At 36.1% G+C, this 18,905-nt stretch overlaps 1 protein-coding gene across 1 annotated transcript in view; it reads left to right on the top strand.

Annotated features, from left to right (window-relative positions):
* OLFM3 (olfactomedin 3) overlaps positions 1–18,905 on the top strand; it is a 208,113-nt gene that overhangs the window by 142,450 nt on the left and 46,758 nt on the right. The window lies entirely within an intron of this gene.

Genomic DNA, 18,905 nt, shown 5'->3' with positions numbered 1-18,905 from the left:
AGAGTCAAGTACTTCAATTTGAAAGAATGGTATCATCCTCCAACATCAGCAAAATATAATTCCCTTGCTTGCTTTCTCTCTGGCACAACATATAGTAAAGCCAAATAAATATTTTAAATTATACACAACAACAAAACCTAATATTAGTGAAGCTATCTATATTCCAGTACTGAGCCATGCTTACTATTAAAAAACACTTCAAATATTTGAATAAATGATAAGTGATTATTACATATTGCATCTCAAGGATTACCTAACTTGCAATTTTTTATGTAGAATGCATATATAAAAACATTAATATGAATAGCTGAATGTTTATTTGCATAATTTACTGAATTTACATTAAGTACTACTAAATGTTCTTTAATTCCCCACATTCTTTTTTAGCTATTTTTTAAATTAACATTAACCAGATTTTGGAATGCAGACTGCATTCCTAATATACTATGACATTTAACCACTACTTACAATTTTATGAAGCCAAGCATTTAAATTAAGGTACTCATCACTGTAAGCTAAAAAGATATGGCATTATGTTTTAAAATTTTATTATCTATTGATTCAACAAGCAAATCACAGTATTTGAACAATGATACTGAAAGTATTTAACTTTGATAAAGTAGAAATAGAATATATATTGTTAAAGAAGTTTTATTAAATTTAATACCAGCACAAAAATACATTTTAATCCAGATGAATGATTCTATTGACTAAAACAGAAAAAGTACTGAGCCTCTACTTTCAAAAGAGCAATTACGTTTTCAAAATAGAGATAATTGTATTATATTCATTTATATTTACCAAACATAAATAATGTTTCCTTAAATACATTTGACTGTTGAAACAATTTTGGGGAATCAGAGACATTTCATCTGTCTATATCTTAAATACACAAATGAATGGTCATTAGTGTTCTACGTATTGATAGATTCCTTCAGCTGATGAAATATGATTGCTATTTTCTGTGTTCATTTAGAAATGCAAAAGGCTTTGTTATGTCTAATGGCATATGACTCGAGTTTCTCTTTAAGAAAGATTCTGACCAAACAAATGAACATTCAACCAAGTTGAAATGCGCAAATTCTTTAAGATTTCAATAAAAACTCCTTATCTTCTTTTTAAGAGTAAATCTAGGAGAGATAAATGCTTTAAAGTTTCATGTTTTCATCTAGTAGTCCTTGAACTTGCCAACTCTTGAGTTAATGTGAGCATTACTTACCCTGGACTGATGGCAGCACAGTCAGTGTCTCCCAGGATTTGTCTAGGCTGTGACTTTATAGGGCTGTTAGATATGCTAGGATAAATACTAATGATTTTAGATTAAGAAGTTGTTATATGGTGCATTGGCACAAAACACTGCTGAATGACCTGCCACTGATCTAAAGGAATTAATATCCCTTCTATACAAATTTCCTCCCAAAAGTAGAATATCATCATGTACTCAGTCTACCAGAATGTAAAGTAACTTTTAAGAACACTATGAAAGAAAAATGAAAGGCAGTTTAGACTGAATTCCACTTTGGCCTTGCACTAAATACATTACTTTTGCAGATATGAAGACCAAAAAGGCATAGTTTTATTGGAAAGTAATAGTGACTGTGAAAGTAAGCATGCAGGATCAAAAATATCAAAAATGTCATCATATACTCCCATGACACTCCTTCTAAATCAACTTCCTCTTAAGGTTCGGTTCGAGTTGTTCCAATCAGAGACACTGCGGAAAACTCAGCTTGGTTGATCTGGCTCCATAGTGCTTAGAACTGGAGCAAGGATGACAGAATAAACATGAAACTCTGCAGAAAGTCCATAATGCAAATATATGAAGAAAGGCAAGGTGAATTCCACATACAGAGGGAACAGAGATACTGATCAACTATGGGAGTCTGAGACAAGAAACTGAAGGCAAGGAGTAAAGATAAAGCACAATTATATTGGATAAGACTAAGTAGAATGGGCTAGAGTTCATTGAAATGGAAAACAAATGTGGGAATTCCGAGAAATCGTTTTTAAGAGCCAGCCTCTATATGTAGTGGTATGAGGTAGCTTAAAATTCCTAAGAGAAAAAAAGTGTCATTTTTTCAGCTATTCATATTTCTCATTTACCAAGGCATATTAGCACTGATGTCAAGTTAGAGGAGAGATAGACATAAGGCATATTAGCACAATGCTTGAGTTAGAGGAGGGATAGGCATTAAGTTGGGTCAAGGTATAAGGACCCCAGGCACAGAAAACCCTTCAAACCACATAGTTTCTCAACCAGTTCTGTTTGGGAGACTCCTGATCAATCTGCAAATAAAATGCAAAATATACATTCCTGAAGAAAACATGTTTCCTGAAGGCATGTGTTAAAAACAAGAAGGGTTATGGAATAAATAGATTCTATCAGACCACTGCAACCTATATAATTTGGTTAGAGAGCAAAAATAATAACAGTGTTAGCATACTAGCACAGTTAAAAAATAGCTTCTAATAAATAAGGAAGTATTTCAGTCAATATAGGATTTAACTTTCAAGAAAATTTGAAACCAACTTGATGGAAGAAGATTGAAGGATCTACTGAGGCTGCAAAGCTAGAGACAAGAGCAAGATGCACAATCTAGAAACACCACAAACAGAAGAGACAAAGTGTATGTCCACATCAAGTCAGGAAAACGGACATCAGATCAAGTATCAGCATGTACAGAACTCTAGAATTCTGCAGCTTGCTATATTCACCTGTTTTACTATACTTTGCTTCTGTTATTTCTCGTGCAAAATATTAATGACTTGGAAAAAACATGTATGAACTAACAAATTCACATTATACTAACATCATTCCTGAATTAATCAGTTGTGTATCAGCTAACCCAATATGTTTGCGTTTGTTAGGAGAGTAAGGAAATGGGGGAGAGTATTGAATTTGAGTATCATGTTAAAAGCCATAAAACAGAAGAGGCACTGGTGGCCTTTGGGCTGGTCTGAGTCTCAATCCACTTCTAAATCCACAAAACGCTCGGAGATCTAAAATGTAGGACTCTGAAATTCTCTGTAGATGTCAACAGCTATTTGGGAAACCCTAATCTACTGACTCCTTAATGGGATTTAAAGATGAAATATATTTTAAATCATCCTGTGGACTGATGAGAAAATTTTAACCTAATTCATCAGTAAGTATTGTAAGTATACAGTAAGTACTGTAAGTATACAGTAAGTATTGTATTATCCTAAGTACAAAATTACCATGTTCTCTGAAACTGGAGTTGACTTTTAACGTACAGCAGTTGTTAGAGTTAAAAATGTTTCTTTACAATTCTTATAATCATTACCACAATGCTTTAAGGAGAAGATATATTTACATTGTGATACACTTCATTAATCCTATAAAGGAAAAATGTATCATCATGAATAAGCCTTTTTACTTTTCTCCAATCTAGGCTGATCAGACCAACCTGGAGTATTTCAAAGAATTTCATTCTGTTCTTAGCATAGTAATATTGACCGACAAGAGTGTACTCAGATGAGAATAACCAGGAAGGTAGAAGCCCTGAAAGTGTGTCATAAGAGGAACAATCAAGAAATCTGGGCATATTCTTCTTGGAAAAAGACCTGTTTAAAAAAAAAAAAACTGGTATTTTAAAGGGCCATTATGCAACAGTGAGAAGTAGACCTTTCAGTTGGTACTGAGAAGGCAGAACTAAGCAATGAACGGAATGAGTGGTAACAAGGACTTATTCGTGATTAGAAATGTCTGATATCAAAGCATCTAGTTGCACAGAATTAACACTGAAAGTATACAAGTTGAAAAATCAATGGCTCAGGGATGCTGCAAAATGCATTTCAAGATTGAGTGAAAACTGGACTAGACGATCTTTTTCAACCACATTCTTTGATGTTGTAAACCTTTACTCTTAACCATTTGGGAGTGACATACATACTGTGATGATCCTTCCCCATGCTCATTTGGTTACATGAATGTTTCTGAAATTTGGCTGTACATCATAATCAGAAGCTTTTGAAAAGTGCAAATACATGTTCCATTTCAAGCCCTTTGAATAGCATTTCTGGCGAAGTGGGGCCAGAAATCTGTATTTTCAAAGGCAACAGGCAATTGTGCTGAATCCAGATCACTGTTTCAAGCACAGGGCTCCTAAGGTCTAGGCAATGGAGTCTTTCCTTTTACTGGTTGGTTAGGTTTTCAAAATTGTGCTTTTTCCGACTAACGTTCCACTTTAACTCAACAGCCAATTCTATTATGGGGAGGTATATTCGTCAAAGGACAGCTAAGCAGTAGTACTCCTACTAGTAATAATAATAGCAGTAATTGCTTATAAAACAGGCACTGTGCTCAGTAGGCACTTCGTATGCATGATCTAATTTTACTAGTACGAGCCTGTTAGGTCAACTTCTAAATACGGTTTTTGTTACTTTGCTGAAGGATGTAGCGCTGAGACGCTTTGTTCTCTAAAACCATAGGCTCAGAAACTTAGCTGTTTAAAATCAGATCAGTTACAATGGAGCAGTCCACTCTTGCCTGGAAGATTTGAGTCACTGTGACACTGAGAAGCAGACTTAATTTTCAACCCAGGTGCAAAACTTCAGATAAGAGCTTTTCAGACACAACGTCCAACATTTACCTTAACTTTTCCAAGGAAACAGAATCCAGAGTTCCCCCACTCAAATCCAAGCTTCATATTAATTATTTTACACTATAGCCTTGCTCTTTTTAGCATAAATTCTACTTTATTTAATTATTAAATATTGTCTAAACTCTAATCTTTCCCAAGACTTATTTTTAACCATGCATCTTCCTTTGCTTACTGAAATGTTCCATGTTTCCTCAGATGTGCAATCTTTCTTGATGCAATAAGTTAATAAGCCCAGCTTTATTGGGTTGTATGCACATCCTTAGTATTATTTATCAGATGGGCTTCATCAGTAACTACTGTAGTCCTTAATTTACTACAGAAATGGTAAAATAACATTCAGAAAAGAACTTACTCAGGATCACATGGTAAGTGACAGAACTGGGATTCCAACCCAGGTCCAATTAATTTCAAACTCTTCATGCTCCTAATACAAAGTGCATAAAGTCCTAGAATGTTAGAGCTGAAAAGGTAACGAAGGCATGCCATCCTGGTAACTTTAAACAAAGAATTAAGACTGGAATCTAAGTATCCTAACCTCCCAACCCTCATCACATAGGTAGTTTTGTTTTTACTCATTTGCCAGTCAGGAACTTTTCAGGCTTTCCTGTTTGTCTGCACCTTCTATGGACCCAGTATTTTCACGGGGCTTTTGGGACAGTAGGAGCCTTCTCTAAGACTCAAATGCTTGTAACTTGAGGAGGTACCCAGAATTCCCGCTATTTCCTGATTACCCCCTGACAGCTAAGAGTATAACCAAATCAAACTAATGCCTTTCAAAGTGTCCACAGGTGCTGAAACCCAATGCATCAACCTCCTAGGTATAGCTAATAGACTAAATTCCCAAAATAAGTGAACTGTGTGAAATTATTATCTTTTTCCTTCCTTTTCCACCCAATCCCCAAATCAGAGTACAATGGCTGACTGCCTATTCTGCCTAAGGCTCTGGTCAACACTGAGTTATCGTTATCCAAGGATAGTTACCCCAAGTCCTGCCATTCTGAAGCTGTGTAAGGCAACGACAGCCATCAAAATTCAAAAATAGTCACCAATTAGTGAACCCCTTCAAATCTCACTACAATATCTCTCACTGTCTTACAGTAGCATCTATCCTGAGTCACTGATTTTGGGATGTTGCAACTATCTAATGCTATTAAGTACAAATACGATAGTCAAAATCATACAAAAAAATACATGCTTTCATGAAACTGATGGAAGCACTAAAAGGCAACTGCTCTGTTTAAATGCAAAGGGATTATTAAAGAGCAACTGGCAGATTTATATCATTTAACAATTGAAGAGAGAAATTTTAGGCTCTTCAAAAGATGCTGATTTCAATATCAAAGGAATAAGAGGTGCCCTGGAAAAAAAAAAAATGGAAGTTCTTGAAGAGTTTTGCAAAACCAAATCTCTTTTATGATTGTACTGTGAAACCAAATGCAATTGTTTTAAATCACATCAACACACACACACACACACACACACACACACACACACACACTTTAACATTTCATGTATTCTTGCTCATGCTGAGTTAATGTATACTTGTAAACACATCCTCTCAACTATATGGTTATTTATTTTGTGTTCATCTTCATTGTTTTCAAGATGAAATTTCAAATACAACTTTTCTTCACTTCTAAGAAATTTTAGTACTCATTTAAAGTGGATTAATTTTAAATTTCTGTTTCCCGGTAGTGATAGTCTCTCAATGTTAAGAACTTTTGAACCTCTTCCTTGGTTAGAAACATGTTTGTTTTGGAGATTCTCACTCTCATTTCTCTAGCAGAACTGAACTTGTCCTAGTCTTTTCCTTCCCCTTCCTCCTTTCTTCTGTTGAGATTCCTTAATGTTGTCCATACACATTAGGCTTCACTTAGTTCTACCCTCTGTGAGTGGGCTTCCTTGGCCCCTTCTACTCAAAGTATGGTCTGTAGACCAGCACTTCTCTATCACCTGGGAGCTTGTTAAAAATGCAGAATCTCAGGCCCTGCCCCCTACTTCTGAAGCAACATCCACATTTTAATAAAATCCCCAAATGATTCATATGTACCTTAATGTTTAAGAACCACTATTCTAGAAGATTCCCAAGCACATTTTCTGCAATTTTGTGAAATTTAGAGGACAGTCTTGTCTCTGCATCTAAATTCACAAAGCTCTTTATCAAGTGCCCCCTTCTCTATCTTTCCACTAATTCTTATGGGGACACCAAAATATCCTTCTCTCCCAGCTGTCATTCTCCTTCTCACCCCTCTCCTGGATATTTATTGCATCTTTTCTGAGTGATCTCCCTCTAAATATTAAAGACGCCTGGCATCATTCCACTTTCTGCAATTCTTCAAAGGCTGGTTGTAGTAAGATCTGACCTCCTTGGAGAACCACAAGCATCTGCTGGTTCTTGCTCCCTCCCCCAATCCCATCTTCTCCCTCTTCCACCCCATCATGTACTCTACACTGCCCCACTCCAACCTAGAGTTCCCTAAATAATATGTGACTTTAGTGGTACATTTTCACATTCTCTCCCCAGAGTAGAATGGCCTTTCCTTCCTGATCTATGTGACAAATTCTACTGAGTCCACCTAACCCTATTTTCCCCTGAAGCCTTTTCTATCCCACCCGGAATTCTATCCCACAACAGAATTAATAGCTAACCTGCTTTGTGTTCCATTGCATTTTGTACATACTATACATCACACTATATTGAAATATTGTTTATAGATACATTTCTCCCTGTTCTTATCAGTACCCAACCAGAACATGAGATCTTGAATGAGAGTTAATTCTATTAATCTTTCATCTCTAGCATTTAGTGTCTAACATGTAGAGGATGATCAATGAATCCCTGTTGGATGCATTAATGATTCACAATGAAACAAACCCTGCTCCTGAAATAATTTTAAATGTAAGTTTATAGAAAACTTTGACTAACTTATATATGTTTTTGATAGGTACTAATAAATACATTATTAAAGGCAAAAATATATAGGAGAAAAAACTTAGTTTTAATCATTGATGTATATATTCATCACTCTTGGAAGAAAAATTAATGAGGTTCAGATAGATGATGTACCACCATTCTTGAATAAAGTTAGGAGTTGTTCCCAGTTTTAAACTCAGTAACTTCTTAAAAACCATATGGACTCTAATCAGAGGTCGATTATAGCCTAAGCATGTCTAAGCTATAGCCTAAGCTTGAATGTTAAAGGAAATTTTGTTTAATTTTGTTTCAAAAACTGCTGAAGTTATACAGAGGTAAAACATAAAACTTCATATGTGAAGTACAAAATATTAGAATTAACCAAGCTTAAGTTGCAGACCTACAACCTAAGCAATAGTTAAAAATTGACAACACATCTAGGTGCCTGGGTAGCTCAGTCAGGTAAGCGTCGAACTCGATTTCGGCTCAGGTCAGGATCTCACAGTGGTAATACTGAGCTCCATATTGAGCTCCACAATGGGCTCTGCACTGAACGTGAAGTATGCTTAAGATGTTCTCTCTCCTTCTCCCTCTACCTCTCCCTGCCTCCAGCACTCCCTTTTTCTCTTTCTTAAAAAAAAAAAAAAAAAAGGAACACCTCAGCATCTCCTAGGCAGCTTTTGCAAACCATACTCAGATCCTACTTCAGTGCAGGACACCTAGAAAGCCTCAATCAAGTTCAATGAAAGTGAAAGAGAAAAATAGCACAAGAAAAAAGAAAAAAAAAAGGAAAGGAGTAAGAAAGAAAAGAGGACAGGTGGAGGGGGAGAAAAGAAGGGCACAGAAAGAGAGAAAATGCATTACAAAGAATCTACTTCCAATAATGGCAAATATTCAACATTTCCTCAAGTCAGGTCTCTGCAGAAAGCTATGCAGATACATAACAAGAAGACTCTACCCTAGAATTAAATTTTTAGCTGTATACTTTACCACTCAGATTATGTGTAAGTATTAGAATTCAAACTACTCCTTGTTGATGTGTGCATAAAATTTTGAATACTATTTTCTTGATGATGCAAGGTCCTTCAGAAGCTCTGATATTTCTATTTGTCTCCCATCTCAAGAAAAATGCTGTTTTCATAATAACATCCATTTTCTCTTCATAGTCTCTTTACACTCAGTAACCCTATATTATAGTTTGGGTAAATATCATGATTTTATTTTATTAATCAAAAGAGAGGTCAAAATGTATTAAAATACTATGACAAAAGATACATACTGACAAAGGGAGGGCTAAAGTACATAAATCTCTACTATTTGAAGCACAGAACCAAATTCCTTGTGGCTTAAATTTTCTATTATTAAAAGACCCATAATAAATTACAGTCCATTTCCCTGAGGGAATAAAAAATTAAGAAATTAAGAACTAGACTTTTAAAATTAGCTCAAGCACTATTTTTTTCCCGTGAAGTTTTTCCTGACCATTGTATCACATGGTACTAACCCTTTCCTTCTTTTTACTGCACCATATGTTCATACTTACACGACTGGAGCCATTCAACTCAAATGTGCATAACTGTTTGTGTACTATTATAGTCCCAGATTGATAACTTACTCAAAAGATGAGGCTATATCATACTCATCTTTCATTTTTCAGTGTAGTCCAGTTCTTGGCCCAAAGAATGAACTTAATAAACATTTAATGTATCCAAACCTTTAAGAGTCAATGAAAGTAATAACCTACTGCTGCTTATGTTTTTCTAATGACTGAAAATAATACATAATTAAACTGGAAAACGTGCAGAGTATTACAAAGCTGAAAAAAATCCACTTACTTTCAGTAACAAGAGATAACCTTTGTCAACACTGTTTTCCTTTACTGATCTATTGTGAAGTTCATATTTTATATGTGTCACCTAGGCACTTTTAGATGAGTGTTTACAAAGGGAGCTATTCCTAAGTTACTATTTATGCCTCCTCCTAAAACCGTTTTTAAGGTTAATAGTTCTTAATTGCATCGAGACAAAAAAAGGACAAGGCAATGAGGTAATAATGAGTTTGTACAGCTTTCATCTATGTGGTGATTGTTTCAGTGACCTGCCCTCTTCTGTTTTTCTGACCCCCTTTTATATAACTGTGTAACTCTCACAACACCTTCAATGACAAAGCACGCCTGATTTGTTTCAAGTCCAGATCTTTAGACATTTATGTTTATGTTTGTCTGCCCAGAGATTTCAAATCACAGAACAACCTTGACCACACATACTGATGAGGGGGCAATGCTGACAAATAGTATGGCTAATGCTGCTACATGAGAATTAGCTCTGCAGAACTCCTGCTATTGATGAATTTGACGTGAATTTGTTAAAAACCAGGCTACAAACATAATCTTTCATACTTTGATGTTTGGGGTTATTTACCACCACCAGATTTTTGGTTCCTGCCAAACGTACATTTCAAATTTCACAGCAGAGATAAGCTTTATCAACTTATGACAACTTTTCAGAAATTTGCACATTCAAGGACCGAATTTCATTCTTTCATGCTACCCCTGAAATCAGTCTTCTTTCTGATAACCAGGCATTTTTGTAACCTCTTTGAGATTTCTCTACCTGGACTATTTCTTCCAGAAAAGGTTTTGGCCATAATTTAACGTTTCAGTCTGCCCTGGTGATTTAAGTAAATTTTTTAAAAACCCTGAAAACAGATTCCAGTGAAAATGAGCAGAGGCTGAACTTACCTGACAGTCAGCGTCTTCCTGGTGAAAGCTTTGCTCTGTCACACTTAAAAATAAACTCCACAAGTGGAGATGTGTTATTTTCCATTTTTGTGCTCAGCTTTAAGGATTCATTTACCAAGAGAATGTCACTGACTAAACTGTAATGCTTCCCCCAAATAATACCAATTCTTTTTTTTAAGAGACAGAATTGCAATCAGCCTTTGCTACAATACAGTGTGTTTGTGTGTGTGCACAACAGTCAAGATCATACTTAGAATGTGACTGTTGGGGTTCAAATAATGGCCTTGCCATTTATTAGCTGTGTGACCTCAGCTAGCTTAACTTCCCAATGCCTCAGTTCCTCATCTGGTTTTAGTAAAAATACACATTAAACAAGTTCATATAAGTCAGTGCCATCAGGCAGGCTTACATGCAGCTCAAGGCCGCCTATAGGATGGGTACGTTTTAGACCCTTCCTAGAATACCATTAGCAGTCACTCTCTATGAACCAACCACATTATAATCAAGAGTATTTTGCATTTTTAAAACTCTTAAAGACAAGCCTTTATATCGGTAGTTCACCACAAAGTTTGATGATCTTCACCATTTTATCACTAACAATTTCTATCTTTCTTCCACAAAGATGGAGAAAAGATAAACATCTTTTGCACTGGAATAATGATGATTAACATAGATTGGAAACTCTTGGTTTACCAGGTCCTATAAGTGCTTTATATGTAGAAGCTTATTTCATCCTTACAAATGCCTAAGAAATCAGGTTTTCTTATTGTCACCAATTTACACACAGGGAAACCAAGACTCAGATATCACAGAGCCAGTAGTAACAGAGCAGAGACTGAGCTGTCTGGGTGACTACAGAGACAGAAGCTGAATTCTTAAGAATGGCACTTAATTATGGAAGGGACTGCATGGGAAATTCAGTTTAATACCCTCATTTCCCAGGTGAAGAATCTACAGCAAGACAGTGACTAAGCTCGTGTAAAATCAGTCTGGGGGACTTAGTCCAAGGGCCTCTCTGTCACACCACTCTGCATCCTTCTTTCCTCTAGTCTAATCCTGGATTTGTATTTCCCCACTTCTTCAATGTTGAGTAGAAAGTCAGGGGGAAAAAAAACACGTCTGCCCTGAACATATTCCTCCCCCACACATCCATTTTTTTCTCCTTTGAAGTAGCAACAACAGCTGCCAACCACGATCCCCCAGGCTTATAGAGCATCAGTCGGCTTCACAGATGAAGGCAAAGATGAAAAGACAGAAATCCCTCCTTTAAAGAACTTTGCTAATGTTTTTCACTCTAAATTCATTCTTTCATTAGTGAACACTTTTAAGACAACTCTGAAAGCTCAAGGCAAGAGTAGCAAAACACTGAATTCTAGGAGCTACAGGTGGTCCCTAACTGGTTGCCAAGGGCCAGATGAAGGGGAGTTAGGTGAATGGATACTCAGGTCTCCATCTTCTGTAACTCATTTTATTTAAACACATCCTTTCCAAACTTACGATCTCTTCCACCTTCCCTAGGTTATTAAAGACAAACTTCATTAGCCAAAGGCAAGAGGAAAAGAAAACCACTTCCACTTTTATTTAGGGTTCCAGTGATTTGAGCCCTTTAGCAAGAGGAGACATAACAGGAGTTAGAGACTCTGTTTCTTGGCTTAGACCCAAAGTGTGTGCATTCTAAATCTGAAATTGGGAAAGAAAAAGCATTCCTAACTATAAGCATAACGTTTCAGTATTTTACAAAATTGTTTTAGTCACATAGACATCCATCACTCACATAAAAACACATGCAAAATGTGTGTATTACACAGATTTGTTTTGCAATAAAATAGGCTCTATTTTAACTTCACACTGAAAATGATCTTTTAAAACCAAGGGCAAGTCAGGAAGAAAACAGTAGCATTTTCATTTAGCCATTCATTTAATAAATACTTATTGAGAACCTACTATATTCTGTACTGTCCCAAGCACTGAGAGTGCCCCAGTGAACAAAATGGGCAATGTTCCTTCCTTCCCGAATCTTCATTTCTAGTGGAGAAGACAAATAATAAAGAAGATGAATATAAATAAAATATATTGGGAATCTAACTTGTAGTAAGTTCTAACAAGGAAAAAAAAATAAACATCAAAAGACATTAGAAGTAACCAGATAAAAAGAATAGAAACTTGAGATGACATGGTCAGCAAAGACCTTATGAAAAGGTGATCTTTGAAATAAAACAAAAAGGGCTAGAGAGATTGGATTTCACCAAAGAGCAAGTCCAAAGGTCTTGAGTTGGAGGATTATCTTGTATCTCAGAGAAAAACACCCAGAAGAGCAGAGTAGCTCCAGTAAAGTTAACAAAGGGAAGAGTCGTAGAAACAAAATCAGAGAGATAAGAGGAAACCAGATTATGTACAACCTTACAGTTCAAGCTAAACATTTTGACTTTTACCATGAGCTAGATAGGAATCTATCAAAGAGTTTTAAGCAGAGGGATAACGTAATCAGACATATTTTAATAGAATCACTCTGGGGGCGCCTGGGTGGCACAGTCGGTTGAGCGTCCGACTTCAGCCAGGTCACGATCTCGCGGTCCATGAGATTGAGCCCCGCGTCGGGCTCTGGGCTGATGGCTCAGAGCCTGGAGCCTGTTTCAGATTCTGTGTCTCCCTCTCTCTCTGCCCCTCCCCCGTTCATGCTCTGTCTCTCTCTGTCCCCAAAAAAATAAATAAACGTTGAAAAAAAATTATAGTAATTGTCTTTAAAAAAAAAAAATAGAATCACTCTGGTCTGGGGAGTTAAAAATGGACTGATGTAGTACAAGGTCAAAACCAGTGGCTTCTATAATCAACTAAATGAGAGATAATGGGGACTTGGAGCAGTATGGTGGCAGTGAGCATGGTGTAAAATGCTGGATATATTTTGAAAGTAGAGCCTAGAAGATTTGTTGATGGAACTGGTAAGAGATGTAGGAGAAAAAAAAATAAGGTTAAGTTTGAAACCTTTCTAGTCTGACCAACTGAACCACAGAGTTCAAATGGGAAGACTATAGGAATATCAGCAAGCATCTGCTTTGTTTTGCTGTTTTGCTTTGTTTTTTGGGTTTTTTTTTTTTTTTTTGTTTTTTTTTTTTTTTTGACTTTGTTTTGTTTGCTGGAGATGGGGAAGGAGCTCATTTTTTAACATGTTCAATTTAAGATGTCTATTAAACATCCCGGTGGAGATGTCAAGTAGATAATTGGATATACAGGTCTGAATTGATAGAAGAGGTCTGCTAGGAAGAAATGAATTTGGGAGTCATTAGCATATAGATGAGGAAGAATCAACAAAGAGATTGAGAAAGAAAGGTCAGAGAGTAGGAGGAAAACTAGGCGAGTGTGGTATCCTTGAAGCCAAGTGAAGAAATTACTTCAAGGAAGAGAAAGTACGAGTCTAATGAATGCTGCTCATCGGTCAAGAAAGTTGAGGTCTAAGACTTGACTGCTACATGTGGGATCTTTTAGCAATATGGGATTATTGGTAGCCTTGATAAAAGTAGTATCAGTGGAATGCAGAAGTACACACAAAAATTTGATTAAAATGAAAGAAACTGAATGGTGATTATAGATAACTCTTTCAAGGGGTATGCTGGTAAAGATGTGAGATACAGGAATAAATGCATAGAATTAGGATCAAGAAAGTACTGTTTGTATATAAAATGAGGGATATAAGGAAGTGATTCATTAAAGAGGGAAGACTTCTTGATGTCAGAAAGAATTAAGAAAGCTGTCTTTGAGTAGGTCAGATGAATGTGATCTAGGGCAGTCTACTCAAAGGGTAGTCCAAAAATGGCAGCATGTGCATCAACTGGTAGACCATTAGAAATGCAAATTATTTGGTCCTATGCTAGAGCCAAATAAGTAAGTATCTCAGAGAAAAACACCCAGGGTCTCAGGTGGGACCTAAGGACCTGCCTTCACAAGCTTTCCAGGTTATTCTCACACGTGACAGTATGAAAGGTATTGATCTAGTGCAAAGGGGAGGGATCAATCTTACCTAGGAACACAGACAATTTATCTCTAACAGGAGGAAAGGTGGTGTATGTGGGCACTGGTGAGGTAGCTAAGCAGATATGGTAGTGGGACCTTATGGAAATTCTAATCACTCTGACTTCTCCATGAAGGAGGAAGCAAGATTATTGGTCCCTTTTTTCCTGCTTTGAGTTGGACTATTAGTTCCAGAGACACAGAGTGACTTTGTGTTGCATAGCAGAGTTGTATTAATCTCCTCATACACTCCAAGTCCAAATCAGCTAATCCTTGCAAAGATATGCTTCCCACCTTTTCAGGGCCTGATGTTCCTTAAACTGATCTACACTTTCTGCCCCTGCCTCAATCATGCCGTTTCTCACCAAAAATAAGGTTGCCATTTACAGAGCATCTGCCATGCTACAGGCACTTTCAAATATATTCTCTCCTTTAGTCTTTCAATATATTCTCATTCTCTCATTCAGTCCTTCCACATAGGTTCATTTATCCATTATTTTACACATGAGAAGGTGTAGACTCATAAATGAAACTGTTTACTTACCTAAACACTACATACCATGACATCCAGGGTATATAGCATCACCAAAGTGATTTCAACACAAGCACTCTATTTTCCTTAATTTTATGCCACTCTTCCTACTTTTCCTACTTAGGTTGCTACCGGGAATCCATTTTGTTTTTTCCAGAGGTCACTTTGGTTTAAGTGTTCTTTTAACCAACCAATGCATCTTTCAGTATTCAACTCAATTGTTACTCTCTCTTCCCCTCCCTCACCTCCCCCTGCCATTTCCCTTCTCTCTTCCCCTTCCTCCTCCTCCTTCATCAATTTCTTTACTCCCTACTGTATCTTTACAACTACATTTAATAATATGTCATTTTCCTCTCTTAAACCATCCACAAAGTTTAAATATTTTAAACTACAAAAATAAAGTACAAGTAGTCTATTCTTTCTTAAAGTTTCTACTGTTAAACACGTAATATCAGCCACTTTCTCATTTTGCCTAAAGTCAAACTTTTTGGTTTTCTATCATGTTTTATGTGGCCATCAGGTCTTTTCACGTGTTTACTTTTTCAGGTCTGCCTAAGCTGGGTTCCCCAAAAACCCACACACAACCACCAAATAGCCCCCAAAGTAGAAAGCGTGTTGAGCATTAAAGCACTGTTAAACATTTGTGCTCCAAATCAAGGAAAAAAATTCTAATGACAGAATATGCCAATATTATTTAAGTTTACCTATAAATCTTCCTTGGTCAATATTTGCTTTCTAATTATTATATAAGTTTATCATGAAATATCCTCTAGGTAATAAAAAGAGAGGGTAACATAAAAAATCTAATGAATAAATATATCAATATTTAGCAGCAGTCCATGAGCAGTAGTGCACTGTTGTAGGTTTTATCGTTATTGACCTACACTGAAACTCTGAAAGGAAAGTAGGTGTGTAGTCAGGTCACATTTTCTGTTAGGTTACTAAATTTAGTAATATCTTCACCATTTACTAGTGACAGAACTTTTTTTTTTATTACTTTTCAAGAAAAGTATATAGGATATCATATATAGGTAATTAAATCTAGACATTAAATGTCTAAATAAAATTGTTGGTAGTTTAGGACAATGTGTTCCTAAATTAACCATTTTTGTCATCTACGTAGGACACGTTATTTTTACTAGGCCCTTGTGGTCTAGTGAAATTAACTCTTTTTTGAACTCCATGTGTAGGTATATTACCAACCAGGGATTCTCTCTACCATAGGCAACTCATATCCAGTATGTGACAATGAACTCTATCTTCTCCCCAAGTCATACTTCTGCTTGTATTTCTTTTCACATTTATTTGAGAGACAGAGAGAGAGCACAAGCACAGGAAGGACAGAGAGAAAGGGTGACACAGAATTTGAAGCAGGCTCCAGGCTCTGAGCTGTCAGCACAGAGCCCAACGTGAGCCTCAAACTCACAAACCTTGAGATCATGACCTGAGCCAAGGACGCTTAACAGACTGAGCCACCCAGGCACCCCTACTTGTATTTCTTATCCTGCTGAAGAGTATTCACCACCTAAACCCCAAACCTCAATGAAATTCCTCCAGGTAAATTCCTCTCCCTCTTCCATCTATTCAATTTCTAAGTGGTGTCAATTCTACCTTGAATCTTTACAAAATCCATCCTTTTGAACTCCACTAAATTTCTTATTCCAGGACCTCATCCTCTTGCCTAAAATATGAGAATATGCCCCTAAGTGACCTTCCTGTCTCTGATATGCTTTGCTGTTCCTGCAACACCCATTTGTCTATCGTGCATCATAAAAATGTCAAAGCAATAATAATTTGAGATATAAATCTCAATGACTAATGACTTCACTGTTTTGCTTAAAATTCTTGGAAGTACAGAGAAGATAACTCACAAACATCTTTGGACGACCCTGAAGGTCTGGGAGCCGGTCACTGCTAACATTTCCAGACTCAATCTTGCTACTTGTTCCATCACCACCTTTCACACTATTCTTATGGAACTTCTGTAACTGTGGAGTTTCTTTCCCTTAAAATAGGTTATGACATGGAAAAATCACTTCCCCCATCTGCAAACTAGAATTCAACTTCCAAAATGGAAATTATAATGATAATCACTTCACTAGATTATGAGAGCACAGCAAACTATTTAGTTCTTTACAAAGAGTAGCTATTTTTATTTCCCACAACTAATAATCACTGTAACTTAAGCATTTTTATTTCAATGTGTGCCATTTAAACCTGTTCTAAAAACAACACATTATAGATTTGATGTTGTCGATAAACACCATTGAATCATAAATTTTCACTCTTGTTCTGTTTCTATTCCTTAATTACTTGCATCTATGGGGAATTACAAGAAGCATTCCATTTGTTTTGTGCTTTTCTTTATTCCTTTTTGAAAAAAAATGTTTGAGAGAGAGCGCACGCATGCACTGGTGTGCAAACAGGGAAGAAGCAGAGACAGAGGGAGAGAAAGAGTCCCAAGCAGGCTCCACTCTGTCAGCGCCTGACACAGGGCACAATCTCATGAACTGTGAGATCATGACCTGAGCAGCAATCAAGAGTCAAATGCTTAACCAACTGAGCTACCCAGGTGCCCCTCTTCCTTTCTTAAAAATTTGCAAATAAGAGCACTGGTTCCCCCAATATTCAATCCTATATTCTTCTAAAGATGCTATTATTTTGTTGACTCCTAGTTCATTAATAACCGTAATTACCATCTGCTATGTTGCATCTTAAGTTATCCAGCAATTGCATGTATTAGTTTTCAATTTTGGAAATTAAGCTCTTGAAAAGACACTTCCTCTCCTAAATCAGGTATTGTTCCAGGTGTATTTTTCTAATAATTACATTTGTAAGTCCACTTTGCTTTTTGTTATTGCCACATTCTAATACTAATGTAAAATTTCAGTCCTTTGTATGAATACCCTATTCAAGGCTAAGTGTAATATATAAACTAATTTACTTTTATCCTTGATTTCTCATATGATAGGATTTTTGAAAGACACAAGTAAGTAATACTTGGTTTTCTAGGCCTGTGGTTAAAAAAAATATGAGTCAACTAATATCATTTGGATAGATTTTGAAGGAAAAAAAAGAGCCTAGATTCCTAGTAATAGAAAAGGAAGATTTGAAAAGTGTCTCAGTATTCATCTTAGTTTAAAGCTCTTTTTGAGAATAAAGGGCACACACACCTGTGTAAATCTGTATCTCTTTCAATTTTATTAGACATTTTCTTTATTTCTCCTGCCAAAACAGCTTATGAAAAATATATATCTTTGGCTGAGAATTCCAGCTACAAACAATTCCAGAATTCTCCTAAGGAATCAAAATAATATGTTTCCTTCTTATAACAGGTTCCTTTTCATTTAATTTTCATTCATTTTTCCCTTCATGCCTCTCTCTACATTTTTTATTTTAAAACACATATAAAACAAAGGCCTCTGATTTATTCCATTCAGGACCTGAGATTTATATATGGGCGATTCATAGTATTTGTAAAATAATAATAATAATAATAATAATAGTAATAATAATAAAACTACCCCTAAGGCCCAAATTTAATATACACATTTGCCAATGGAACTCTAATAAACAGATCATTGAATTTTAAAGCTGGAACGGGCCTTGGAGAGCATGGAGTCCAAACTCAAAAACTGTAAGCCAAAGAATATAAGTCACTGGCCAGTCACTCAACTAACCAGAGGAGAATAGGACTAGGCCCACAGACTGTGAATCCAAGTTCTGGGATCTTTTTTAATAAGTCACATGTTCTCTCATGACACAGACTTCTGGTATCTTTCATTCCTCATAAGGTAAAAATAGAGTTAACTGGGTTTGTCCTGTGTCTGAGCAACTAGGAAGCACTCATTCTTAAAAGCAAAACTGGGAACATATGAAATTTCCATAACAGAAGCTTTCCTCTAAGGCTGCATTTTCTCTCTATTCACAAGTAAGCTGCCTAGGGTAATGTTCTCTATAGGCAGTAGCTATTAATCTTTGACTTTTTTTTTTTTTTTTTATTAAGAGGCAACAGAGTTAATTTTAGGTTACTGCTAAAAACGAAACCAAAAAAAAAAAAAAAAAAAAAAAAAAAAAAAAAAAAAAAAC

This window comes from Herpailurus yagouaroundi, unplaced genomic scaffold, assembly GCF_014898765.1.
Source record: "Herpailurus yagouaroundi ecotype Mexico unplaced genomic scaffold, PumYag 77, whole genome shotgun sequence".
Lineage (NCBI taxonomy): Eukaryota > Metazoa > Chordata > Mammalia > Carnivora > Felidae > Herpailurus > Herpailurus yagouaroundi.
Note: the sequence above shows the minus strand (reverse complement) of the source record. Positions and strands in the feature narration are given on the sequence as shown.